This window comes from Sciurus vulgaris (genome assembly GCF_902686455.1).
Source record: "Sciurus vulgaris genome assembly, chromosome: 13".
NCBI classification, from domain to species: domain Eukaryota; kingdom Metazoa; phylum Chordata; class Mammalia; order Rodentia; family Sciuridae; genus Sciurus; species Sciurus vulgaris.
The window spans coordinates 90,863,052-90,889,125 of NC_136474.1; the positions used below are offsets into that span (position 1 = coordinate 90,863,052).

Consider the following 26,074-nt stretch of genomic DNA (forward strand, 5'->3'; position numbering starts at 1 on the left):
AAAACCTTTAAAGAAGAGCTCATTCCAATACTTCTCAAAGTATTCCATAAAATAGAAGAGGAGGGAACCCTCCCAAACTCATTCAATGAAGCCAATATCACCCTGATACCTAAACCAGACAGAGATACATCGAGGAAAGAAAATTTCAGACCAATATCCTTAATGAATATCGACGCAAAAATTCTCAACAAAATTTTAGCAAATCGCATACAAAAATATATTAAAAAGATAGTGCACCAGGATCAAGTGGGTTTTATCCCAGGGATGCAAGGTTGGTTCAACAGCCGGAAATCAATAAATGTCATTCACCATATCAACAGACTAAAAGTTAAGAATCACATGATTATTTCAATAGATGCAGAAAAAGCATTCGATAAACTACAGCATCCCTTCATGCTCAAAACACTAGAAAAAATAGGAATAGTGGGAACATTCCTTAACATTGTAAAGGCCATGTATGCTAAGCCCATGGCCAATATCATTCTAAATGGTGACAAACTGAAAGCATTCCCCCTAAAAACTGGAACAAGGCAGGGATGCCCTCTTTCACCACTTCTATTCAACATTGTTCTTGAGACTCTAGCCAGAGCAATTAGACAAACCAAAGAAATTAAAGGGATACAAATTGGAAAGGAGGAACTCAAACTATCCCTGTTCGCTGATGACATGATTATGTATTTAGAGGAACCTGCAAATTCCACCAGAAAACTCTTAGAACTCATAAGTGAATTCAGTAAAGTAGCAGGTTACAAGATCAATGCTCATAAATCCAACGCATTTTTATACATATGTGATGAATCTTCCGAAAGAGAAATTAGGAAAACTACCCCATTCACAATAGCATCAAAAAAAAAATAAAATACTTGGGAATCAATCTCACAAAAGAGGTGAAAGACCTCTACAATGAGAACTACAGAACACTAAAGAGAGAAATTAAAGAACATCTTAGAAGATGGAAAGATCTCCCATGTTCATGGATAGGAAGAATTAATATTGTCAAAATGGCCATACTACCAAAAGTGCTATATAGATTCAATGCAATTCCAATTAAAATCCCAATGATGTACCTTACAGAAATAGAGCAAGCAATTATAAAATTCATCTGGAAGAATAAGAAACCCGGAATAGCTAAAGCAATTCTCAGTAGAAAGAGCGAAGCAGGGGGTATCGCAATACCAGATCTTCAACTCTACTACAAAGCAATAGTAACAAAAACGGCATGGTATTGGTACCAAAATAGAAAGGTAGATCAATGGTACAGAATAAAGGACACGGACACAAACCCAAATAAATACAATTTTCTCATAGTGGACAAAGGTGCCAAAAATATGCAATGGAGAAAAGATAGCCTCTTCAACAAATGGTGCTGGGAAAACTGGAAAACCATATGCAACAGAATGAAATTAAACCCCTATCTCTCACCCTGCACAAAACTCAACTCACAATGGATCAAGGACCTCGGAATCAGACCAGAGACCCTGCATCTTATAGAAGAAAAAGTAGGCCCAAACCTTCAACTTGTTGGCTTAGGAGCAGACTTCCTTAACAGGACTCCCATAGCCCAAGAAATAAAAGCAAGAATCAACAACTGGGATAGATTCAAACTAAAAAGCTTTCTCTCAGCAAAGGAAACTATCAGTAATGTGAAGAGAGAGCCTACAGAGTGGGAGAATATCTTTGCCAATCATACTTCAGATAGAGCGTTAATATCCCGAATCTATAAAGAACTCAAAAAACTCTACACCAAGAATACAAATAATCCAATCAACAAATGGGCTAAAGAAATGAACAGACACTTCACAGAAAAAGATGTACAAGCAATCAACAAATATATGAAAAAATGTTCAACATCTCTAGTAATAAGAGAAATGCAAATCAAAACTACCCTAAGATTTCATCTCACCCCAATTAGAATGGCGATTATCAAGAACATAAGCAACAATAGGTGTTGGCGAGGATGTGGGGAAAAAGGTACACTCATACATTGCTGGTGGGGCTGCAAATTAGTGCAGCCACTCTGGAAAGCAGTGTGGAGATTCCTTAGAAAACTTGGAATGGAACCACCATTTGACCCAGCTCTCCCACTCCTTGGCCTATACCCAAAGGACTTAAAATCAGCATACTACAGAGATACAGCCACATCAATGTTCATAGCCGCTCAATTCACTGTAGCCAGATTGTGGAACCAACCCAGATGCCCTTCAGTTGATGAATGGATAAAGAAACTGTGGCATATATATACAATGGAATATTATTCCACAATGAGGAATGACAAAATTATGGCATTCGCAGGCAAATGGATGAAATTGGAGGATATTATGCTAAGTGAGATAAGCCAATCTCAAAAAACTAAAGGACGAATGATCTCGCTAATAAGCGGATGAGGACATACGGGGGGTGGGAGGGGTTAGCATTAGGGTTAGGGTTAGGTTTAGGGTTAGGGATAAGGAGGGTGATAAGAATGAGGAAGAAAGGAATGTATAGAGGGAAAAGAGGGGTGGGAGGGGAGGGGGAAGGGGAAAAAATAACAAAATGAATCAAACAACATTGACCTATGTAAATTTATGATTTTTAATTAAAATTAAAAAAAATATTAAACTAAAAAAAAAAAAATGCTTTCCTCTGGAAATCTAATAGTCACCAAAGGAGGAATAAAACTTCCCTCTGTTACTTTGTTATCTGAATATAGTGGTCAGGTATTGTGTGTCTGTAACATTTGTGTGCTTCTTTTCTTCACAAGGTTGTATGTAATTGTGCTTATGTATAAGTATGGATGTATGTTTGTATATATTTACATATTCAGCTCTTACTTTCCTTCTCTATTTGTTATTATACTAGTCGCTTTTTCTCATCCCTGTCTCTCACTTAGCTTTATAGCTCTCTAAACCTTGTTTTTTTCCACTTAACTGGACATAATGTTCAATTGAAATTAACCTTAATTTTCTTTGTCTGTTTGGTAAAGAAAAGATGGTATTTGCTGATCCTGTTATTAAAGAATAAATGAGTCATATGTTTTTGTGTAAAAAAAAAAAACAAAACAAAACAAAATGGCAGATAGATTTGGATTTCAAGAAAAAAAGGTTTTGCTTTTAATTAATAAAAAGAAATTTACATTTAAAAAAGAAAGAGGAAAAAAGACATAAAAGAGATACACCAATATGTCAATAATTCTTGCATCTAACTCAAGTATACGTGGACATTTGTTGTTCTACTTTTGCAAAGTTTTAAAATCTTTCTCAATACAAGGTTGTGTTGGAAATGCACAATGCCATCTAGGAATGAACACACCACACAACCTGATGAGCACAGCACTCTTCCATTCTCAGACTGAAGTCCGACTTCATTCCTCAAACGGTCACCATTTGCGACTGCTCTCAACTTCTCACCCGCACCACCAAGCATGCTGTTACAACTCCAGCAACACCTTTCTTCCCTCACCCTGAGGTTCTCCAGCCCTCCCTGCCTGTTCTCCCCAGTTCTCCACCCTTTGACAGGAGCTGCTTTTTTACCATTTACATTTAAACAATCTTATTTCCATGTTTAAAACAAAAGGTCCCTTGAGCCCTGCAGAAGCAGGTCCCCCAGCCATCTGTCCCTCTGTCTCCTTCCCTTTCTCAGCAAGTCTTGAGAAAATTACCCATCCAGTATTTCCACGTCTCCAGCTACTTAAAACTGGGCTGTCATCTCACACCGTGAGCATTTCCAACACCCCTCACTTCTGCAGCACTTGACGTGTCCATCAAGACTTTTTCCTGAAACTCTTCTCTTGGGTTTTGTGATTCTACACCCTATTTTTCTTTTGGTTTTGTTTTTCAGACCAGCCTGGCCAATCCTCAGTCTCCGTGGCAGGACTCACCACCTTCTCTGCATGGAGTAGGGCTCTCTGAGATCTGCTGCCCCTCTCTCCCTTTCTCCTATCCTTTCTGCCACTACCCTTCACTCTTCTGGGTCCAGTAACATCTTCGTAGTAGTAACTCCTCTCTCTCTTTTCCACATAGCTGGGTATCATTTTAAAATAACTCATAGGATCATGTGACTCCTCTGGAAAATCTTTCAATTTCTTTTTAATATATTTGGAATAAAATTAAAATTCCCTAACTGAGCCCAGGTCTGTAAGACCCCAGCTCTGTCTGCCTCTCAAGCATCATCTGTGCGTCCCCACCTTGGTCTTTGTGATCTAAGCCTGATAGGCTTCTGCAGGTCTTGGGTCACAACCAGCTATTTCTCCCAGCATGGCTAGTTCCTTGGTACTGCCCGGGCCTTGGCCTCTATGTAACTATTTCAGAAGCTCTTCCATAACTAACCAATCTAACCTCCTTTGGACATTATTTGTCTCTCTGAGTGCTCTGATTTTCCTTCATAGAATTCACTAAAACCTGTAATCACATATTCTATTTTTGTGTTCATGTACGTACTCTCCTTCACTAAATGGTAAGCAGCATGAGACCTTATGCTACTGACCACATTATCTGTCACTTCAGAGAGCACCTAACATTCAGCAGTCATTAAATGGACTAACCAATTCAGGGCAAAGTTACCACCAGACTCTCAAACTTACTTTCTAACATGAACATCCTTTCCAGTTCTAGCTTCCACCTGGTTGGTCAACCTGTGCTACCAGAACCACCACCTGTGCTAGTTCCTCTCTCCTGTGTCCTCATCCAGTGATGATGACATACTAACCATTTTATTTTTAAACTCAACTTCATACCCATTTCTATTTATGTTATTACTGCTTCCATATTTTCAGACACCTGTCAATTTTACCTGAATGAGGAAATCTTCTCCTTGTCCCGTTTGCATACCTTCTTTACAAACCTCCTGACCAAAATCCATTCTTTACAATCAGAGACTTTTCGGGAGCACTCATGTGAACTTGTGGTATCTCCCTCTTGAAAAAGGGATCCAGACCCCCATTTGCCATAGGAGGTCTCCCAACCAATAAGATGCCTGGCAAGGTCCCTGGTGACCTCACCCCCAGCCCACTGCATGTCTATTCTTCCCGCTCTGCATTCTATTTGCACCTCCGTGGTCACTGCTCACACCCTGCTCCACCTAGAAGATTCCAGGTTTGATCTGCCATCTGGGAATCTATTTGCTGCTGTCCATTCTTCCTCCACCCATCCTGCAAGTTTCCTCTTCCAGATCATTTCTGGAATATTAGCATTTTTAGTTCTCTGACCTCCTGTGGGTCGTTGCTCAGCTGTCTCACTTCTCATAAAATTGACCAGCTGCAACACAACCGTATTCCTTTTACAATGCTTGACTTTTTACCCTTTATTCATAATACTTTTCATGACTATGTAAATGATATGTAACAATAGTATAATAATTGGCTTTCTTTCTCCATTAGAATAAAACACTTAAAAGTGTATATACTCTCTTTCTTTCTCTCAACTGATATATTTCAAATACCTAGAATGGCACTTCTCTCATACTTATTCAATAAGACTATAAAATCTGATAATAACTGATCGCTACATTTGTTGGATTCATAAATAATTATGACAAAATGGTACGGTTTCTGGCACAAAAGGACTATGTAAATGTTAGATGCAATGTAATAATTTAAAATAAGGATGATCATATTTATCCACTCATTCAAAAATTTTAAAGAAAAATTAATTCAAAGACCAAGTGATGAGTTGTATTATAGTGACCATTGTTGGTTACCCTGAACCCCTCTTGCTTTCAAGACTGAAGCATTCATTCCCCACCCACTGAGAATGTTGAGAGTTCCAGCTGACCTCTGACTCCTTGCTCTTATTACTGACCTTAACTGAAAAGTCACTTCACTCAAGGTCACATTCCTTTTCTAGCAGAAGTCTTCATCCAACTGGCCAATGCAACCGAGGTCCAGCTTCTCCTCTGCCCAGTCCTAATTCCTTCATTCTCCAACTGGTATTACATGAGGTCATTCTTCAGTAAAAATTCCTACAGGCCAAGCCCCATCTCAGTCACTTCCAAGGAACTCAGACTGTGAAAACTGGTGTAAAGGGTGGTTTGAGAACAGAATTCTAAGATGGGATTTTAGAAGAACATCACCCTCGAGTGACTGACAGTGACAACCACAGTACTGGTGGTCGATGGAGTACCGGGAGATCCTTGCATAAAGCGGATGTGAAGTTGGAAACACCTGCATCCGTGGGAAACGGGAAGGTACACCTTTGGAAGAGGTACAAGAGGAGAGAAAAGTATCAGTTATTGGAAAAGTCTGAGGTGTGAGTTGGATGACTGTTGCTGGGAGTAATAGGTGTTATGAGAAAAGAATGGAAGTCTGAATTAGGCAATTAATGTTCAAGGCCTTGTTAGCAACATTTAAGAAGAGAGAAAGGCCCAGGCCCAGTGACAATGAACCAAGAGGAGCAGACCCAGAGGAAAGGTTGAAATCTCAGCTCTGGAAGAACTTCTCTACCAAGGTCAGATACTGAGTGGTTAGGAGTGGCAGCATAAGATAGAGCTGGGGACAAGTGTTGGCAAATGTGCAGTCTCAGATATTTAGGAATGCTCTAGGCCTGGGGAACTGTTAACTGCCTCAGAGTAAAGTGCGCACACACACAGCACCACACACATGCACATGTGCGTGCGCACACATACACACACAGCTTACTGGATGACAATAAGGACTGCTTTGTAGATAAATATATGACTCTTAAGTGGAAATACAAATTGAAAAGAAAGACATGCCCAAAACTAAAAATAAGAAAGTCTCCCACTCCGTATTCTTAGAGCATTGACTTTAGAAATGCTCGTCAAGTTCTTTCTCTCTTGGAAATGCATGTAAATCTTTTTAAAAGCTCAGCAAGTCCTTTGCTGCCTTTACAACTCCACAATCTCTCTCTAAGAACGTGGGCAACATCTCTTTGAAGTATGACATTAAGAAAGATAGCAGCCCTATGTCCCAGCTTTGGGGAGGAAATAAATGGGCCCTATTCTCTTCTGGTCACCAGATCAACAATGGACAAGAGAACTGCTACATTGCTGAGGGAGAAACAGGGCTCCAGACAGAGGGCCTGCAGGATGTGGGGTACACGCTAGGACCACGTGCGTGGCTGGGATGAAGCCCAGCAGAGCTCGGCGACCTTTATCTGTCCAGGCATAGAAGACACTTCAGTGTTCATGGGACATACAGTCTCTGTCACACTCACTCAATTCTACCTTTGTAGCATAAGCAATCGTAGTCATTACCTTAAAGCAAATCCCAGTAAAACTTTACTTACCAAAACAGAGGACCAGATTTGGCCAATAGACTATCATTCACTGAAACACAATGGAGACAATATTTTAAAAATAACAACATGTTTATCAGGCATGGTAAATTATTATGTTTATTATGTATTCTTTGCTATTACCCAATAATTTAAGTTCATCATACCCATTTTTTAAATATAACCATTGACTCTGCATAAAATAAGAAACAATATTTAGATTTTCAATAAGAAAACAAACCAACAGAAAGATGGGCAAATGATATTCCTGGTTAATTCACCAAAGCAAAATTCCAGTAGCCCTTAAATATAAGAGGACACCCAGTAAGATATCATTTAATGGACACAAATATCCCCAAAACAGCAGACTATATTCTTGTTCAAAATCTGCCCTGCTCTCTGGAGGAAGGGAGTCCTCTCCACTACATTGAGGTTGGGTCCAGCTGCACTCAAAATCCCAGGCAACAGAGCACCTCAGTGACATCAGGCCTGGCCATGTGCCGCTCTGAGCGGCTACTGTGGAGAGCTGTGTCTGACCACCCCATGTGCATTCAAGAGCCATCGTGTGAGTTTATGATGTGACGAAATCTGAACAAGAATGGAGCGTCACTTCTGAGTAGAAGTTTCAAAAGAGTAAGGAGACTCCGTGGTCCTGGGGTGGGGTGAACACAGCATGGAATGAGCAGTGCCCCAGGAGCGTGGGCTTGCCGTGTGAGGGGAAACAGGTCTCCTGGTGCCTTGGCAATGGCCATACAACTAACTGTCCATGCTTGGAGAGAATTTGAACCTCACGTGTGTTCCTTGTCAGGGACATCACCTTGGCCAAACTGCTGAGCCTCTTTCCGCCTTCATTTCCTAAGCTACAAATTGTGGGCAATGATAGTACTTTTAGAAACAAGTTAAGTTTGGAAGACTTAATACCTGAAAGTCCAGACGAGTGCCGAGCCCTTGGCAGGAGTCAGGATGTCTCCAGAATTCCTTTTGCTTAGGGAAATTAGCACACATTATGCTTAAGAGCTAATTTGGGCTTATGGTTTCAGAAGCTACTGAAAAAAATCACTGCCTTTCTTCATTCTTGAACTCTCCCCTGCTATTATTTTGCATCGGGATATTTGTTTTCAGTATGGGATCCCAAAGATTCCCACTGCAGGAAGCTCCATGAGTTTCCCAGGGAGCTCTGCAGATGGCATCTCAGCACAGAAGGGAAGACGTTAAACACCAACAGACTGAGATGAGTTTTCTTACTAGGTAGACGATTTCTAAAAAAGAGGAAAGGAAGAGATGCAATTGTCCACAGAAAAGAAGAAACGAATCTCAGTCATGGTAATTTTATCTAATCTTTGAATCTTCGTGTAGAAGAGATGCATTCTTTCTGTGGGGATATGAAGTCTGGTATTGTAATCACTGTGGGATTTACTTACGAAAAGCATCCAGTTAATTATCTTCAGGCTGTTCCACCTGTGCTAAGAAGATAATCAAAATGAATCAGGGTCAGAAGAACACAGGACACTCACAGCAATCTGATGGAGCAGCATCTCCAGAAAAGTAGCAGTGCTGGGCTCGGTGCAGCCAGCTGCTGTGACAATTCCCATGTGTGGCAGGCCATCATCAGAGACAGAGAGGAACAGATGGCCTGAGGGACCTCAGCCCTCCCGAAGGACAGGACACCATCCCAGCCCCATGAGAAAGAGGAGCCTAGTTAAAAAAGCAAATAAGTAGAAAAAATACACAAAGACGGAAGTGATTAAGTTTGCCTTCTTGAGTTGCAAAGAAAACTTCAGAGAAGAATAAAACCCCATTATCATAAACTCGGAACAAGAGAAGTAAATTTTCTAAGATTACCCAATTGGCTAATGGCAGCCATGGGATTTGAACTATGGATGCATTAGCTGTTTTATAGAAGTCTGAAGACACTTCCTGTCTTTTATTTTGTAGTTTTGTTCATTCTAGTGCCATAATTTTCAAAATGTAAATTTTAAAATATTCTCCTTTTAAAATAGCATTATTTCTGAATTTTATTAGAATAGAGAATTACTTTGTCAATGCAAAGATTAAAGTGTTGCTATCAAATTAAAACCCAGGAAAATGCAAACTGTACTCATAGAATTAACTATCCAAAATGGAAAAATGTATGACTCACAGTGAATATCTGGTATCACACACATATTGAAGTACCCTCATCAGTCAGAAAAAAAATAATGCTATTCTAGAACATCTCTCTTCCAAGAATGGGGAGAGAGAGAGAAGAAAAAAATACATAAACCTGTGAATTTCCTTTGGACACTTAGGACAAATTTTAATTATTTTTTCAATGCATGTAATTTTTGTGTTAATGCTTACTAATGCAGAAGTGCTTGGGACCTGACCATTTGTCAACTGCTCTATTCCTAGCATCTAACCAAAAACTTGGTACAGTAATCAAGTTTCCCTACAAAACAGAGCAATAGGATGTATCTATATTACACAGAAAGAGATTAACTATAAGGAACTCCTTCCCATGAGGATGGGGATCAAGAAGTCTAGCAGCTGCAATTGTGGCAGCCAGTGACACAGCCCCAGCCTGGGGCTACAGGCCTGAGGACCAGGAGGGCTAAGTGTATGCTTCCAGCCCAAAGCTGGCATACCTGAGACCTGAGAAGGCCAGATGTGTCAGGTCAAGTTCAAAGATAGGAAAACAGCTGCCCAACTCCAGGAAATCAGGTAGGAGGAAGTCCCCCTTACTTTCAGAAGAGGGAATGTTTTTGTTCTATTCAGGTTTTCAACTGATAGGATAAGACCCACCCACACTGGGAAAGACAATCTGCTTTATCAGTCTACCAGTTCAAATGCTCCTCTTCAGATACACCCTCACAGACACACCCAGAATACTGGACCAAATGCGTAGGCACACTGGGACCCAGTCAAGGCAGTGCATAAAATCATCCATTACACTACTAAATAATAAAACCCAGTCAATACTGTCTGACTGAATGGAGAGTCAAGTCAGCACCTAAAATTATCCATTACACCTGCTAAATAATAAAACCCAGTCAATAGTGCCTGGCTGGCTGGAGAAAGTCATGAAAATAGGTGAGAAGAAACTGTGCAAAGCCAGACTGTGCATTTAGGTGCTAGACTGGAAAATTGCCATTCCTCTGTAATGCAAAAGAGAAGATCTCTAAATCCAAGGAAACTAGTGAAAAATATTCATTAAAATTTGATAGCCTGAGCTTCCTGATTCTCCCAACTGGCCATCAGATAGCTTGGGAGGTCAACTCCCTCCGAGCACATGAGTTATCCTGTCTTGCCACTGGTTTTGTGGTGGCACTTCTGTTTTAAACAGCATGAAGCCATGAGGCATTGAACTCACAGTGAGGAATTGAACATGGCTGAACCTGACCCGCCAATCCCTTCACATGCAGCTGGCTGCTTTCCTCAGAAACAAGGCAAGGAAGTTTGTAATTAAAACTACCTTCACTTCTTTTCTACTTGAGACCTTTTGCCTCCGGTGGGATGCTACTGCTAACCTTGAAATGGTGGAGACGTGCATGCAGTGAAAAATCTGACTTCTGTGCAAATATTCAGGTTGTTTTACACCATGATCAGGTTTTAACCAAGGGCTTTGTTCCCTCTTTGCTCTCAATTCCAATTCAATATTTACACAATATTATCTGACCTAATCCCAGTCTCTGTATCGTAATATTCTCTGCTCATGCCCTTGAAACTATTTTGCTTTCCTAAAGATAAAAAGATGCAATTATCTGTGCAACTTTCAGGGTTGTTGTAAATGATAAATGAAAAGGTGCATAGTAAAGATTCCTTGTTTCACAGGTATGCTATTAACATTATTGCTATTTTCAGTAAGGATATTGCTTTTTAACCAGAATAACCTATTGTAAACCCAGTAGTTATTAACATAAATAAAAACATCAAGCATTTGATGGCATTTACTATGTGCTAGAGTTCTTACTGTAATACAAAGCCCATCCCCCGCCCTTTCAGGTGCAGCCATTTTCCCCGCCTCTCAGTCACTTGTCAATCTGCGATAGTTGCTCCACCCACTTATTACACTAACGGAATTTCCGGCCTACCTACAGCCATTTCCTGCTTCCCATGTTAAATCCTAGCTTGTCAGTCTGAACATGCTAACTAGCTATTGGTTCATCAATCAGCTTGCAAGTATTCTCCTCCGCTATTGGTTCCTTCCAGCCCGGAAGATTCCAATATCTGGGAGAAGCGTCCATGCCATCTCTCTTTCCCTTCTTTTCCACCCTGAGCGGAGGCGCTAGTCGTCCGCATAATAAAGTCTCTTGCGTGAGGTCCTGTGTCCGTCGTGGATTTCTGGGAGCTACTGTTGAGCCGCAACTGAGACCGGGAATACTGAGCGCCAGTTCCATTGGAGGGGCTGGAACTCCCGGGGGTCCTGAGCTGAGCTGCATTTGTCCTTACACTTACTGCTTTCACATGTTACCTTATTGAAACCTTGAAAGACACATAAGTGGAATACTATAATTATTCCCACTTTATAGATAAGAAACCAGAAGCACAGGGAGAGGAACTAAACTGCCTTTACTACATGAAGCCAGTACTTGATGTGACCACTCTTCGGACTCCAATAGCCTCCTCCTAGGAGGCTGCCCATACACAACATCACTTCTCAGCCCATGTCACGAGTTCCCAGGGGAAACCAGACTCACTTTGAAGATGAGTAGTTCCTGTGAAGCTTAGAGCTCCTGACTTCTGGGTTTATATCCATTTAATCTATGCCACCGTCTACTGTTGGACTGATCACAGTAGTAGCAACCAGCAGACGAAGAGAAATGCTGTGTCTTCTCCAGGACAATATGAGAAGATAGTCCCCAGACAGGGCTGTGTACATAGCCCTTCTGTGCTTCTTTTTATTACTGAATTACCTCCTCAGTATTTCTCTGCTACTTTTGTCTGGATCTTAATACTTCTGGAGCTTTCTCTCCCTAACCCAGTGGATGTTAGAATGTGTTTTCCATTGTTATGGAAATCCACTCAGCAAGAGATCAAGCACCCCCTGAGGATTGGTTGGAGAATCAGGCTCATTTACCTGGAGGAACCAGGTGAGCTAGTGCTCTGAAATTCTGGACCCCAAGATGAAGTTACATGGGGCTTTTGTAGGACATTTCACGTTTTAATCACTACAACATTAGTGAGTTTGAATTCTAGGCCTACGCGACCCAAGACCATACACAGAAATTTCACCATGAGTAGTCCACAGCTACGGGCCTTCACCACAGGCGGCAGGAACTCAAGGGGACCTGAGTTTTCCTCCTCAAGAGCTGTATTTCTAAGAACTAAGCCCATGAGGTCATAGTTTAGACAGCAGTGAACTGGCCTCACAATTCAGTGATGTACCTACAGGGTTCAGGAAGTTACCCAAAGGTTTTCCTTGAATGTTTTCCCTGGTAAGTGGATGATGATACATAATGGGAGTGGGACAGGTGGGGGGTGAGAAAAGAGTGGAGGGACTTTAGACTATGTAGAGGGAGATGAGAGAGAGGGGGGTATGAAAATGGTGGAATGAGAATCATCACCCTAAGTACATGTACGTAGGAATGGTGTGACTCTACATGGTGCACAACCACAGAAACAAAAAATTGTACCCCATTTGTGTACAATGAATCAAAATGCAGTCTGTAAAATTAACAAAAAATAAATAAAAATAAAAACTAAGAATGAAATTTAAAAAAAAAAGAAAGCAAGCAAGCCTGGCACAGAAGTGTGTTTACATTTCGAGAGGGAGTCCTCAGCCTCCTAGAGACAGTTATTTACAATCCAATAGCTAGGGACCTGTGGTTAATAGGTTCCCTGGAGAAAGGCTGACAGCAGGGGAGGAAAGTTAACCCTTTCCCCAGCTTTGGCTCTTCATCACGTTCTTAGAATTCATTTTACAATCGGCTCTGGTCTATCACACTATGACCAGCAACCCCTCCTGTAGACAGCCACTCCACATGCTCTGCCTCTTCTCCGTGACTGGACTCTCCACGTCAGCTGAGGCTGCGTAGGCCTGTATGCAGAGACAGCCAATTCTCTCAGGTCACAGGTACTGTGTCCAAGAGTGGAGCTTTGTCCTCCATGATCCCTAACACCACTTAGGAAAGTGGAACTGACGTTTCTAAGCCCTGTGCCTCGACCAAGGCACAAGCTGGGGCCAAGACTCCTCTACCCTCCACTGTGACATGTGAACAGTGCCTTTCAGGCACCAGACATACTGCTGTCTGACCCACAGTTGCTCTCCACCTGGGCTCTAACTTCAAGGATCATCCTACAGCTTGTCTTTGTCATTCTTCCATCTGCCCATCCCCAGCCATCCCTTTGGCTTCATCTAGCATTAGGTAAGCATTACAAATCATTCTTACCGGAAAAAACACAGCCACCAGGCAACAGCACAAATGTGTCTCATGGACCCATAACCCCATGACGTCGCACTTCTGGGATCTGATGGCCATGTAGAATCTCAGGTGCCAACCAGATCTGAAATTGCACGTGCCTTTTGCACGTGTGTGTGAGAGCTCGTTAAGACAGATGCGGGGCCTCTGCAGGTGTGTTCCTCCATCTCTCCACATGTGTCCTGAATCCCATCCTTTTCCCGTTACTGAAAAGACATGAACTATACAATATTCCTCCTTGATCTCTTCTTCATTTCGAACCCTCCATAGTAACTCCACATGATGCAACCCAGCCTCTTCCACAGCCCTCATCTCAATGGCTGCACGTAACCATCTGTCTGCACAAAGGCATCATCCAGAACTTCCAAAAACTACTGGTGCCAATTCCAGAAAAAGTAAGTCAAAATGTCTGGAAGGGAAGTAAGGAGAATGTTTTCATTCTCTCCAGATGGTGCCATTATGTAGTCAGAGCCGAGAACTGGGAGTCTAGACTTTTCACTCTTCAAGAAACAAGCTCTCAGGGCTCAGCATTCTGCTCAGGCTCCTGGCTTAGCCCTTTTCCCACGCCACAGCTAACTTCCCGAGTGAGACCCTTGGCTGAATGTCTTTCCCTCCTTTTCCTTAGAGCTGCCACAAGTGCTAGGGCTCAAGCAATTCACACGGGTGTTACTGCAGGAGTGGGAGGGAAGGGCAAAGGAGCGATTCCGAGAAGAAAGCAGCACAGGTTGCGCCAGTAAGTCAGCTACCTCTTGGATGCCTGGTTGCTCACTTCCTTGGGATCATTTCCAAAGCAACATAAAATGTGCCCCAGGACTATCTGTTCGAGGGAAGAAGGAAAAAAAAAAAAAAAAAGAGAGAGACATTTAAATCCATTTGCTTTAAGCCGTGGAGCTTACTCCTCCATCCTTTGGGGTTGTGGTGCCTGGATGTGGAGGTGACTCCAGAGTCATCCCAAACTGTGGCCCAGGAAGGGCAGCTCTGAGCAGGGAGGAAAGAGGCGACAGTGGACTCAGAGAACAGTGTGCCCTGAAAACTCCGACGGGAGCTAATGTGCCAAAGCATTAGCCATTCTGGGAGGCGAGTCTTGCTCAGGGCCCTTGCAGACACTAATCAGCCCTCCTGCTAGTGATCAAGGGCACAGACTCAGGAGTCCAGCGCCAGGGTTTAAATCCCTGGTCCTCTTCGTTTTAACATGTCACATGCCAAATCATGGATTCCCAGTTTCAAGTCACCAGAGATAAAGAGCACCCATCCTAAAGACTTTCTATGAGGATTAGGGTAAGTAAGACACATAGGAGAACCTGTCACGTAGCTGGCTTTATGTGTCTGTGATCAGTTCTATTTCTAAATTTGTTTTTTCAGAGTTTCAAAATTGACCATATGCACGATCTACATTGAGTGATTTCTTCTCACTATGAGCTGCAAATTTTTGACTCTTGTTTATTCACCCTTATAAGGGATTTTCCTGTTCATTTGACCCTGCAGTGTCTTCAAATGTAAATATTCCACTTTTTTATTCTATCACAAACAATATTGCATGTGGGATATGATAATGGAGGGAACTTTTAAACTTCTTTCACTTAAAAACACATGCTTCTCTCTCCTGTCTCTCCCTTTGTCTTTTCTCCCCCTACCTCTCCCTCTCCCTCCCTCCCTCCCTCTCTCCCTCTCTCTCTTTATCACACACACACACACACACACACACACACACACACACACACACCTTCAACCTTACCCAACAGGATTCAATAATAAGGGAATAGGGAGAAGAAACTTTAAAGGAACACAAGACTGAAATTTTAACTAGACTGGACTAAAATTTAGTAACACAAATGAGTGAAATAATTTGGAATCTACCCTAAGTGAATGTTAAATAATGGACAAAAAAAAAAAAAAAAAAATGTATCCCTAGAACATGGTTGAATTCTTCAAAGAGCTAAGGAGTTATTTACCCCTAATAATTTAAGACTTCTCAACTGGTATGTAACTCAAAGACTTGCAACTTTTTGAAGTATTTCTTACTATATTATTTGCTTCTATATTATATGGCCAAATAAAATAGAAACCTACTCAGGTTTATATGTTCATGTAATGAATATATATTATATGATCCACTCTTTTCCCATTGTAAAGACATCTTTGGTCAATTTGAACAAATTAAATTTGAGGGATATGGATAAAATATAGTCCTTAATCCCTCCTTCTACTTACTGTTATTTTAGTAAAATATATAAATAATGTAAAGTGATCTATTAACACAAGATATTACTTATTGCTCATGCAACAATTCTTTTCTGGTTTTGGTTTATTTATTTCTTTCTTTGGTACTGGAGATTGAACACATATGCTCTACCACTAAGCTGCTTCCTGAGCTGCCATCTCTGCAATAATTCTCTTTAAACTTTCCAAATGCACCTCTCACATTGTTGGACAGCAAGGCTATCTGTGGAGTCAAGCGACCAGAGATCCTCAGTCACTGGTCCTTTGTGAACACACCAGAAGGAGATACGTCACTCACAGGAGCAGGCAAGAGGTTATTAAGAACAATAGGATGAGAGACAATGGGAACACTTTAAAGAGAGAAAGGGAAAGTATGGGTCCTCTCAGAATAGAGATAGTGCACCCTCATGGACTTCTGACTTACTGGGGGACCCAGGGAAGTTTCCAGAGAGTCCTACCCAGGTCCACATCTTGACTTTTGACTAATAGCAGGATTGTATCTGATTTCAAGTCCTTACTGTGCATGGTCTTACCCCTTGGAGGGATATTTTACCATCATAATGCTCAGTACCCTAGACAACCCTTTATCACCTTGTCCCACCCGACCAGTTCTAACTGGAACTTGTTCTTTAAGACTTTATGGTTGGGAGGCTTTGCTTCCAATTATCCTGTCTCCCTAAGTCCTGGTATCTGGTCTGTATAAAGGTCACAAAAGTCCCCCATTCAGGATAACTTGTACTATTTCCATTAGCAGGAAGTAGTCTTTGGGGCCTGTATTTCTCTTGCAGATAACAGGTGTTTGCTGAGAAACGTAGCATATCCTACCAACTTAAGCCAGGCAAGGCCAGAGTGGCCTCAAAGAGCCCTTCAAAAAGTGGGCCTCGAAGCCTATGTGTTCTAGGGGTCAACAGTCAATCCAGTCCACAGAATCATCTCCCAACCTCAAGTTCCCACCACTCATGTCTGTCTGCCTTCCTCACATCATCACTATTTTTCATTCTCAAAAAGAAATATTTGAGTTATCTAACCCAGTACCCCAGTTCATATCACCATTGCGCCATGAAAGTCATTGAGATCGTCTCTTTTAAATCAGTGCATGCGTGTGGCTATCAGAAGTGTTGCCCAATGATGAAACCTCCTTATCCATCCCAGTGTCTCCAATAACAATCTCCCAAAAATGTTTTCACAGTCACAACCCAGTCTTGTTATGGTTAGAACATGTTTCCAGTAATATAAAATAAGTGATACAAGATCTTTTGATATAAAGATAAAAGATAGTATTTGGAGATATGGGAATATGGGTTGTAGATTAGCTGTGTTTAATTTGTATTGATGACCTTAAGGAAGAAAATGATTATGTTCGTAGAGATAAATGTGGATAGTTAACTATTATTGGATAGTTCAAGTTAAAAAATAGTTAAGGCAATCAGTTAATTTGTATGCAACTTATTTAAAAAGGCCAAAAAACAAATGGGGAGGGAGAAGAAAGAATTAAAAAGACAGAGTGAGGGGCGAGCACAGAGAGAGACTGAGAATGAGAGCAGACTAAGAACTAGTCACATGCTAACAACTGTACATCTACATTCTTCATTTTATTCCTCTTAACATTTCTGTAACTTTGTGAATTTTACAAATAATTCCAATTTTAAAAATGTACATACTAAAAGTTCCCATGTTTTTTAAGGACACTTGCAAGTATAAGTGTACAGATCAAACACTTTATAATAATTGTTTATGACAGAACAGGAAAAAAAGAGTACAAAGAAGGGATAAAAGAGTATGAATAAGGGAAACAGGAAAAAAGATCATGTTCCATTATAATTTGAAAGGACAAAAACATGTAAAGAGGAATTTCACTACTGGAGAAGAAAAACAAAAATAAAGAAAAAGCCAGAATCACATTTCAAGTTCAATTGAGTCCCAAAAAACTTTTGCTTTTCTTTAGATATTTCTTCTTCAATCTTTTATCTAATCCAAAACCTGTTTATAATTTTGGAACACAAAATATCACAGGAAGATGTTTCCTTTTGTGCTAGCCAACAGTGGGATACACACATGTTCGGATCCAGAGTGGGGCCCTGGTGCTTTCCTTCATTATAACCCAGAACTTCAGCAGGGAGTGCAAGCCAGAAGATATGAAGAAAGAGGAACCTCTGTCAATTTGTACCCTTATACTAGAAAACTCATTTACTCAGAGAGACAGATATTTTGAAATCTTGCTATTATCTCCAACTTTTCAAATTAGATACTTCTTCCCAGAATAAACATAATAGCTTGATGTAGTAATCACGTAAATATTTGGATATGAAGAGCATTCACTTAATCATATTTTGGCTGCCAAACCTGCTCCAAACAGGAGACCAAGAACAGCAAAATTAAATGATACAAGACCATCAAAACAAGAAGCAAATCAGCAGGAAGTTCAGATAGCAATAAGAAAAGTTCCAGTAAGACCTAATAAGTTGGCACTTCTGAATTTACATCTCAATAGAATCACATCATTTCTTTATGAAAAATGTAAGGACAATAACCTTTAAATTAAAAACACATATGTAAATTGATTGTAAGATGAGATTTGTGACTTCTACATACTCCGTGGAATCACAACTGGATTCCTTCTAGGGGGTCATACAATTTAGAAAAGACCATAAAAGACAAAGAGAAGGGAGAGCGAGGTGTCAATTTAGTAAACTGTCTAGGCAGCACTCAGAAATCTGTCCTCCTTGGTCCCCAGGCCTCGGGCTTCAAGTTCCCAGCACCCACAAAGGAGGAAGTCCGTGGCAGCAGGGGACCAAAGGAACCAGGCTTGTCTGCAGGTCTCAGCTGGGGCATCGCCTTCAGTCAGCTCGGTGACAAGGCAAGATTGTTTTCACATAAGGCAAACTGTAGTTTCCAAAACCCACCGACTGTGAAGAGCACAGGGGTCAAGTCCTAAGACCCCTCTATTACACATAATGTTCCCTTTCCAAGTCCCGAGCACAGAATTGTACTTAAAAAAAAAAAAAAAAAAAAAAAATATATATATATATATATATATATACATTTTTCTTAAATACAAAACCAAAATTGTATCAGCTTTTGGCCCCTCAAACTTGAAAGACCTACATGCCTTCTTCCTCAAAGTCATGCCAGTCACTCAACGGTAACACCTCCCACCGCTGGCCAGTAAGGGTCCAACCACACAGCCCTCTCCATGAGTGTCAGAAAGGGACAGGCTGGTATCATGAATGGTAGGGGAGACAGTGTGCCAGACACACTGGGATTAACATTTAGTAAATTGCACAGGGGCCTTTAAAACAAAAGCATGTCATCAGATTCCGGGAACAAGGAGAGGAAGAGCAGTTTCGTTCAAGACATGAGGATAAGCGAGTTAATAGGCAAGTGGTGTTTAAAAGAACTGCCTGCTACGTACTAAGAAACCAAAACCAATTAACTCTTTTTCCATTGAGCCGTCGTCACGGCTGTTTTCAGTCTCTTGGTATTTTATCACAGGCAGCAAATGAACTCTGATCAAATAGTTTGAAGGAGGACAAAAAAACAAAAACCCCAGAAGTGTATAGTGTAGTAAAATTATACTGCAGAAGCCACCATGTGGCTTCAGGAAAATAGAGGGCAAACACCTCGGCCTTGAGAGGACCCCAAGCCTGGAACACTTCCCTTGACAATCGATCTGAGACAAAAAAAAAGAGTGAAGGTTAAACAGACTAACACAACAAGCACAGCAGCAGCCTCACAAATGAGGCAAAACAGAACAACCAGAAGCTCTGTGCAGCAAACACGGGAGACAGCGGACAGACCCTTAAGAGTGGAGTCACTCTGAGGTTTGACCCTAGGTACCAACCAGAACAAATAAAACAATACATTCAAAAGTAGGGAGCACTCAGCGTGCTTTAGAGGTGGAGAGGTCCTGGCTAGAGGGTCCCAGAGGCTGATGGAAGACAGAACGGAAGCTTTGGGGACCCTGCGCTAGACACAGACGTGGGACAGAAGCCACAGGTAAAGACAGACACTCAAATTAGAGGACGTCAGGTTTCACCCGCGGATGGAAGATATCGGAAAAGAAATTCAAGTGAAAACCCTATTTTGTAGGTGTGAGAAAGAAGAACAAGGGGAAGAGATGAAGGGCTCTAGGGAGAAAGGAAGGAAGGCACTGTGAAGTGCGTTCAGGGAAAAGATGCCAAGACTGAAGCCAAGTCAAGGGTGAGGGAAGCCAACGGAACCTCACCCTGGAGTGAGAGTTGAATTGCTCAGACGATAAGGGAAGGCAGAGGTCACACAGGTCGGGATCTGGGCCATGAAAGCAGATAAAACAGCCCCAAGACAACCTGTCACGGTAACTCTGTGGAAATCCATCTTCCAAACTCCTGACTCCTCTCCTCTGAAGGTGTCCCGAACACTTCATCTTACGAATCTTTCCAGTGTGAAAATCGAACCGTAACATTTCCTTGTTCAAAAACACTGATGATTTTACTCTGATGTTTAGATCAGGTAAGATCCTTCAGACTGGTCTTCAAGGACGCCCAACACAAACGAAGCACCACTATCAGCCGATTGCTTTCCAACGTAAAGGCCGATGCAACACCGCAGCATGCGCTCCTCCGCACCAAGCCTCTGCCGGCCGCCGGCCTGTCTTCAGCTTCAGCGTGCGAGCGCACGTCCCGGCTCTGGCTTTTTAAACTTCCATTCAATCCCGTGCTGCTCTCCTCCAAGCCCTTCCCAACTTCCGTGGCCTGCATAGCACTCCTGCCCTGCACAGACATGTGCCTGTCCTCCTCTGAAAGCCACTGTTTGGAGATAGTCTTCAGGAAGGAAATAAGGCAAAGTCAGTCCCAGGAGTGGTGGCCCCATTCCAATAGGACAGGTGGCCTCTAAGAAGAGGGGTCTCTTTCCCCTTTCCCCCTGGTTCTCTTAGAGAAAGGGCCACGAAGAGCAAAGTGACCATCTATACGCTAAGAAAAGACCCTCACCAGAAACCCAACCCCACCAGGTATCTTATTTTGGGCTTTCCAGCCCTCAGAACAGTGAGAGAATTAATTTCTGTTCTTTAAACTGTAATTTCATTATAACAGCCAAAACTGAGATTTCATCACTTTCTTTAAATCATCTATAAAATTCATTTTTGCTAAGCTGTATATTATAGCCCAGGAAGCATTATGTCTATGTTTGAAGCCAACTTATCACAGATATTGAGATGAAATTCACAGAGGAAAGAAATATAAAATTTGGTTTTGTATACCTAAACCACAAGCACCATATGCTTTGTATACCACATGCTCAACATATAATTATGGTGAATTGAAATTACAAAAATTCTATAACCAAATCTATAACCAAATCAGATCCTATTAGAGTGCCGTGTGTGTGCGCGCGCGCATGTGTATGCTTGCATGTATATTGACAGAGTGGTCTCCTCACCAAGAAGTTATGAGCAAATGCCAAACTTAATTTTCTAAAATCACTCCATTATAAATCCTTTTCATCATGTGTCACACAGACATATAACTAAAAATCTGCTGTGACCCACCAGCAGCAACAAAGGATCTCAAGTTGGGGCAACTGGAGATGGAAAAAAACAGACATTTTTACACAAAACACAAAACTGGGACCAGATGGGACACTGTCCTCTGATGGAGGAACAGCAACCCAGAACTAGCTCAGCATATAAGAGTCTCATGATCAGGAAGTAAAACTACAGATGCACTGCAATTTGCTTAAGGCCTGTGAGTTATCAAGAGCTTCTCTGTGCCCTAAAAACTTACAGTGTTGGGAGCATCTTGCAGCTATCTTGCTGTACGCAGGAAACCCATTGCACTGGAAAGTCTGGTAACTGTTGGCATCAAAGCTGAAAGTCAAAGCTGTTCACATATCCTGCCTTTGGCAAGGAATGTTCCCTAGGCTTGGATTTTGCCTGTACCACAGGATCAGCTAGTGAACCGGGCTCATTCACTCTCTGCAGAAAATCTATATAGTTTTTGGATTTCGAAAACAAACTTCCAACTGCCAACAAATGTACAGGAAACAAATGTACATGTGAAATGGGACCAGAAACCCAACCCCACCTCAACTATATTTAAGAGATCCCAAAATGACAGGAGCAGAGTATGATGTCACCTATGAGATCACATGCCTCTCACCCACGCGTCAATAGCGTCGAGATAAACATGCACTGGCCAATGCGTGAGCACAGCTGTCTTTACCACTAGAGTAGCAAGAGCACTTAATTTGCTAGTATGTTGACTGAGTTTATTATTTCCAACACTATATATAATCAAATGATCAACAAACAAACATAAGAGTCTTTAAAATATGCTAATCATACTCCTGGTAAAAGTTAACGCTTATATTGGATGCTTCAATACATTGGATATTGTATCTTCACAATAATTTCATTTGGTTGGTACTAGCACCCAGTTTAAGACGAGACAGCTCAGTCAGGAACAGAGATGCACACCTGTAATCCCAGCAACCTGAAGGCTGAGGCACGAGGAGCACAAGGTCAAAGCCAGCCTCAGAAAACTTAGCAAAAGCATCAGCAACTTAGCGAGACTCTGTCTCAAAATAAGAAAATTAAAAAGGAGTGGAGATATAGCCCAGTGGTAAAGCACCCCTGAGTTCAATTGCCAATACGAGAGAGAGAGAGAGAGAGAGAGACAGCTGAAAGTCAGAGAACTATAGTTAAATTTCCCAAGTAATTACATATACTATCATAAGCATCATATAGCCACATACATTAATCATAAATTGCAATATTAATATAATTATATACTGTTAGAGAAGAAATCAGACCTAAAGGCTACTCTGTTTATGACTAAAGTTTCAAAACATTCACTTATTTTTTTCATGATGAAGTACTGTTTTATGTATTTTTACTTTTTGCACACTGCATTTTGATTCATTATACATAAATGCGGTACATCATTTCATTTCTATAATTGTGCATGATGTAGATTCATACCATTCTTGTACATGTACATAGGGTAATGATGTCTGTCTCATTCCACCATTTTTCATACCCCCTCCTTCTCATTTCCCTCTACATAATCTAAAGTTACACCATTCTTCTCTCACTCCCTACCCCCATTATATATCATCATCCACTCATCGGGGAGAACATTCAACCTTTGGTATTTTGGGATTGGCTTATTTCACTTAGCATGGTATTCTCCAGTTCCATCCATTTATCTGCAAATGCCATAATATTCTGCTTTATGGATGAATAATATTCCATTGTGTATATATACCACAGTTTCTTTATCCATCCATCTCTTGAAGGGCATCTAGGTTGGTTCCACAATCTACCTATTATGAATTGAGCTGCTATAAACATTGATGTGGCTACATTACTGTAGTATGCAAATTTAAGTACTTTGGGTATAAACGGAAGAGTGGAATAACTGGGTCAAAAGGTGGGTCTATTCCAAGTTTTCTGAGGATTTTCCACACTGCTTTCGAGAGTGGCTGCACCAATTTGCAGCTCCACCAGGATGTAAAAGTGTGCCTTTTTCCCCACATCCACACCAACATCTATTATTGTTTGTGTTCTTGGTGAAAGACCTCTAAATGGAAACTACAGAACACTAAAGAAAGAAATTGAAGAAAACCTTAGAAGATGGAAAGATCTCCCATGTTCTTGGATAGGCAGAATTAATATTGTCAAAATGGCCATTATACCAAAGGTGGTATACAGATTCAATGCCATTCCAATTAAAATCCCAATGACATTCCTCATAGAAATAGAGAAAGCAATCATGAACTTCATCTGGAAGAATTACAGACCTCAAATAGCCAAAACAATCCTGAGCAAGAAAAGTGAAGTAGGAGGTATCACAATACCAGACCTTAAATTATCCTACAGAGCAATAGTAACAAAAACAGCATGGTATTGGCACCAAAATAGACAGGCAGACCAATGGTACAGAATAGAAAACACAGACATGAACCCACATAAATACAGTTACCTCATACTAGACAAAGGAGCCAAGAACATACAATAGAGAAAAGATAACCTGTTCAACAAATGGTGCTGGGAAAACTGGAAATCCATATGCAGTAAAATGAAATTAAGCCTCTACCTCTCACCCTGTACAAAACTCTACTCAAAATGTATCAAGGACTTAGAAATTAGATCAGAGTCCCTGCACCAAATAGAAGACAAAATAGGCCTGAATATTTGTCATGTTGGTTTAGGATCAGACTTCCTTAACAAGACTCCCAAAGTACAAGAAATCAAAGCAAGAATAAATGGGATGGACTCAAACTAAAAAGCTTTATCTCAGCAAAGTATACTATAATGTGAAAAGAGAGCCCCGTGGGAGAAAATCTTTTCCACGCACATTTTACAGCACTAATCTCCAAGATTTATAAAGAATTTACAAAACTTTACATCAAAAATACAAAGAACCCAATCAATAAATGGGACAAGGAACTGGACACTTTACAGAAGAAGACATACAGGCAATTAATAAATATATGAAAAAGTGTTCAACATCTCTAGTAATTAGAGAAATGTAAATTACAACTCTAAGATCTCATCTTACTCCAATTAGAATGACTGTTATCTAAAACATTTATTTTTAAATTTAAATATTATAAAGAAATTAGCCAGGTGTGTTGGTACATGCCTGTAGTACTAGCTGTTTAGGAGGCTGAGAGAGAAGTTCACTTGTGCCCAGGAGTTCCAGGCTAGCCTCAGTAATATACAAAACCCTGCTCAAAAGGAAAAACAAATTAAGACTCATAAAGAAATTAAAGAAAAAAGTATGTATACATAAGTATGTAAGATAATGGATATATTACCATGATGCAGGCTTTCTGTAATGTACACATTTATCAAAATATTATGTCATGTGTCATCAATATATATCTCAATTTGATAATTTAAAATACAAATAAAATTTTTAAAAATTGGAGAAAAAAATTCATTTGAAAACATGAGTTACTATAAGTTGTTATTTAAATCCAAAGTAAAAAAATGCAATGAAAACCCAGTCTGAAGTGCATTGCTTCCCTAGTATTTACACCGCTTGGCTCAGTTGAGCTTTTGTTTTGTCTTATATGTACACGTATTTCCAAAGACTAAACTGGATTCCACATATTTTTAATCTTTAAACTTAACATATTATATTGAATTTCATTTCCTTCTAAGTAATGTGCAGTATAAGCTTGTTTGTCAAATTATGAAACTCAATGTTCAATTTTTTTTTTTATTTCCAGGTAATATGGGATTTTTAAAAAATGACATTTTGGCCCACTACATTACAGTTTGTGATGTATTGTAGATAATGGTGGAAAAAGCAAAAATCTAAAGCATTTTTAAACATAAGGCTGCTGTTTAGTCTCTGTAAATGCCAAGTTATTTTTTTCTGCTCACATTAAAAAATTGCTTAAGCTTGTGCTTCATAAACTCAGTTAACTATTTTAAAATGATAAGTATTTCCTATATTAGACATTTACTAGGGCTAAAGCCTAACACTTTAAAAAAATGGACTGAGGATCAGCCTACCAATTAAAATTTACTGCACTAAATTTAACGACAAAGTTGAGATGTAATTAGCCAGGAGTGTAAAGCTGGGAGAGAAACCTGTCAATAGCCGCCCCCTCCCTCCTCCTACTTCCACTCCAGCTACCTGTGATCTCGCCCTCCTAACTTGCCTCTTCCCACGCTTTCCTGCTTACCGTGCAGGACCCACATCCATCAAATTCTTCCATGTATCTTCCAAACTTTCAGTCCTTCCTTTAATTGATCGCTCCACTCTGACCACCTCTTCTCATAGGCTGCCAGCCACTGGGATGATGGAGAAGCTCTCCTGCCTACAATACAAGCTGTATCTGTCTCCTTCCACCAACAGAGAAATCTTCAGAGCCACGTGCAGCTCTTACAAGCCTAACATTTCATAGATATTTAATTTGTCCACCTAGATGTAATTCATCGCTCTCTCCGGAAACCCTGGGAGCAGAGGCAGCAGAAGGGCGCTGTTCCCGGGACAAGCAGTTACTGCCTGACCCATCCAACACTTGGCCAGGAAGGGAAGTCCCACTCAGGTCAGCGAGCTCACCTGCTGCCTGTACTCCTGAAGCCTCCTCAAATCCCTCTCCAAGCCCGCCGTCCTTCAATTCATCCCAACACCAGGGCAATTTTCCTCCTGAAATGCCTCTTTACAAACACTACTCTTGGGTTCTGGAGGTCCATGCTTCCTTGGCACGTACAGAACTCGGCTGGATGGTTAAAGTACACTTCAAGCCCCTCCC

The 26,074-nt window shown here is 40.9% G+C and overlaps 1 long non-coding RNA gene across 1 annotated transcript in view; it reads right to left on the bottom strand.

Moving 5' to 3' along the window:
• Positions 1-4,815: 4,815 nt before the first annotated feature.
• Positions 4,816-26,074, bottom strand: part of LOC306643225 — a 59,338-nt gene continuing 38,079 nt past the window's right edge. The window contains exons 2-3 of the long non-coding RNA XR_013758858.1: positions 7,221-7,260; positions 4,816-6,165 (exon numbers count right to left, since the gene is read on the bottom strand). This is a non-coding gene — a long non-coding RNA (uncharacterized lncRNA). The remainder of the gene's footprint in view (positions 6,166-7,220; positions 7,261-26,074) is intronic.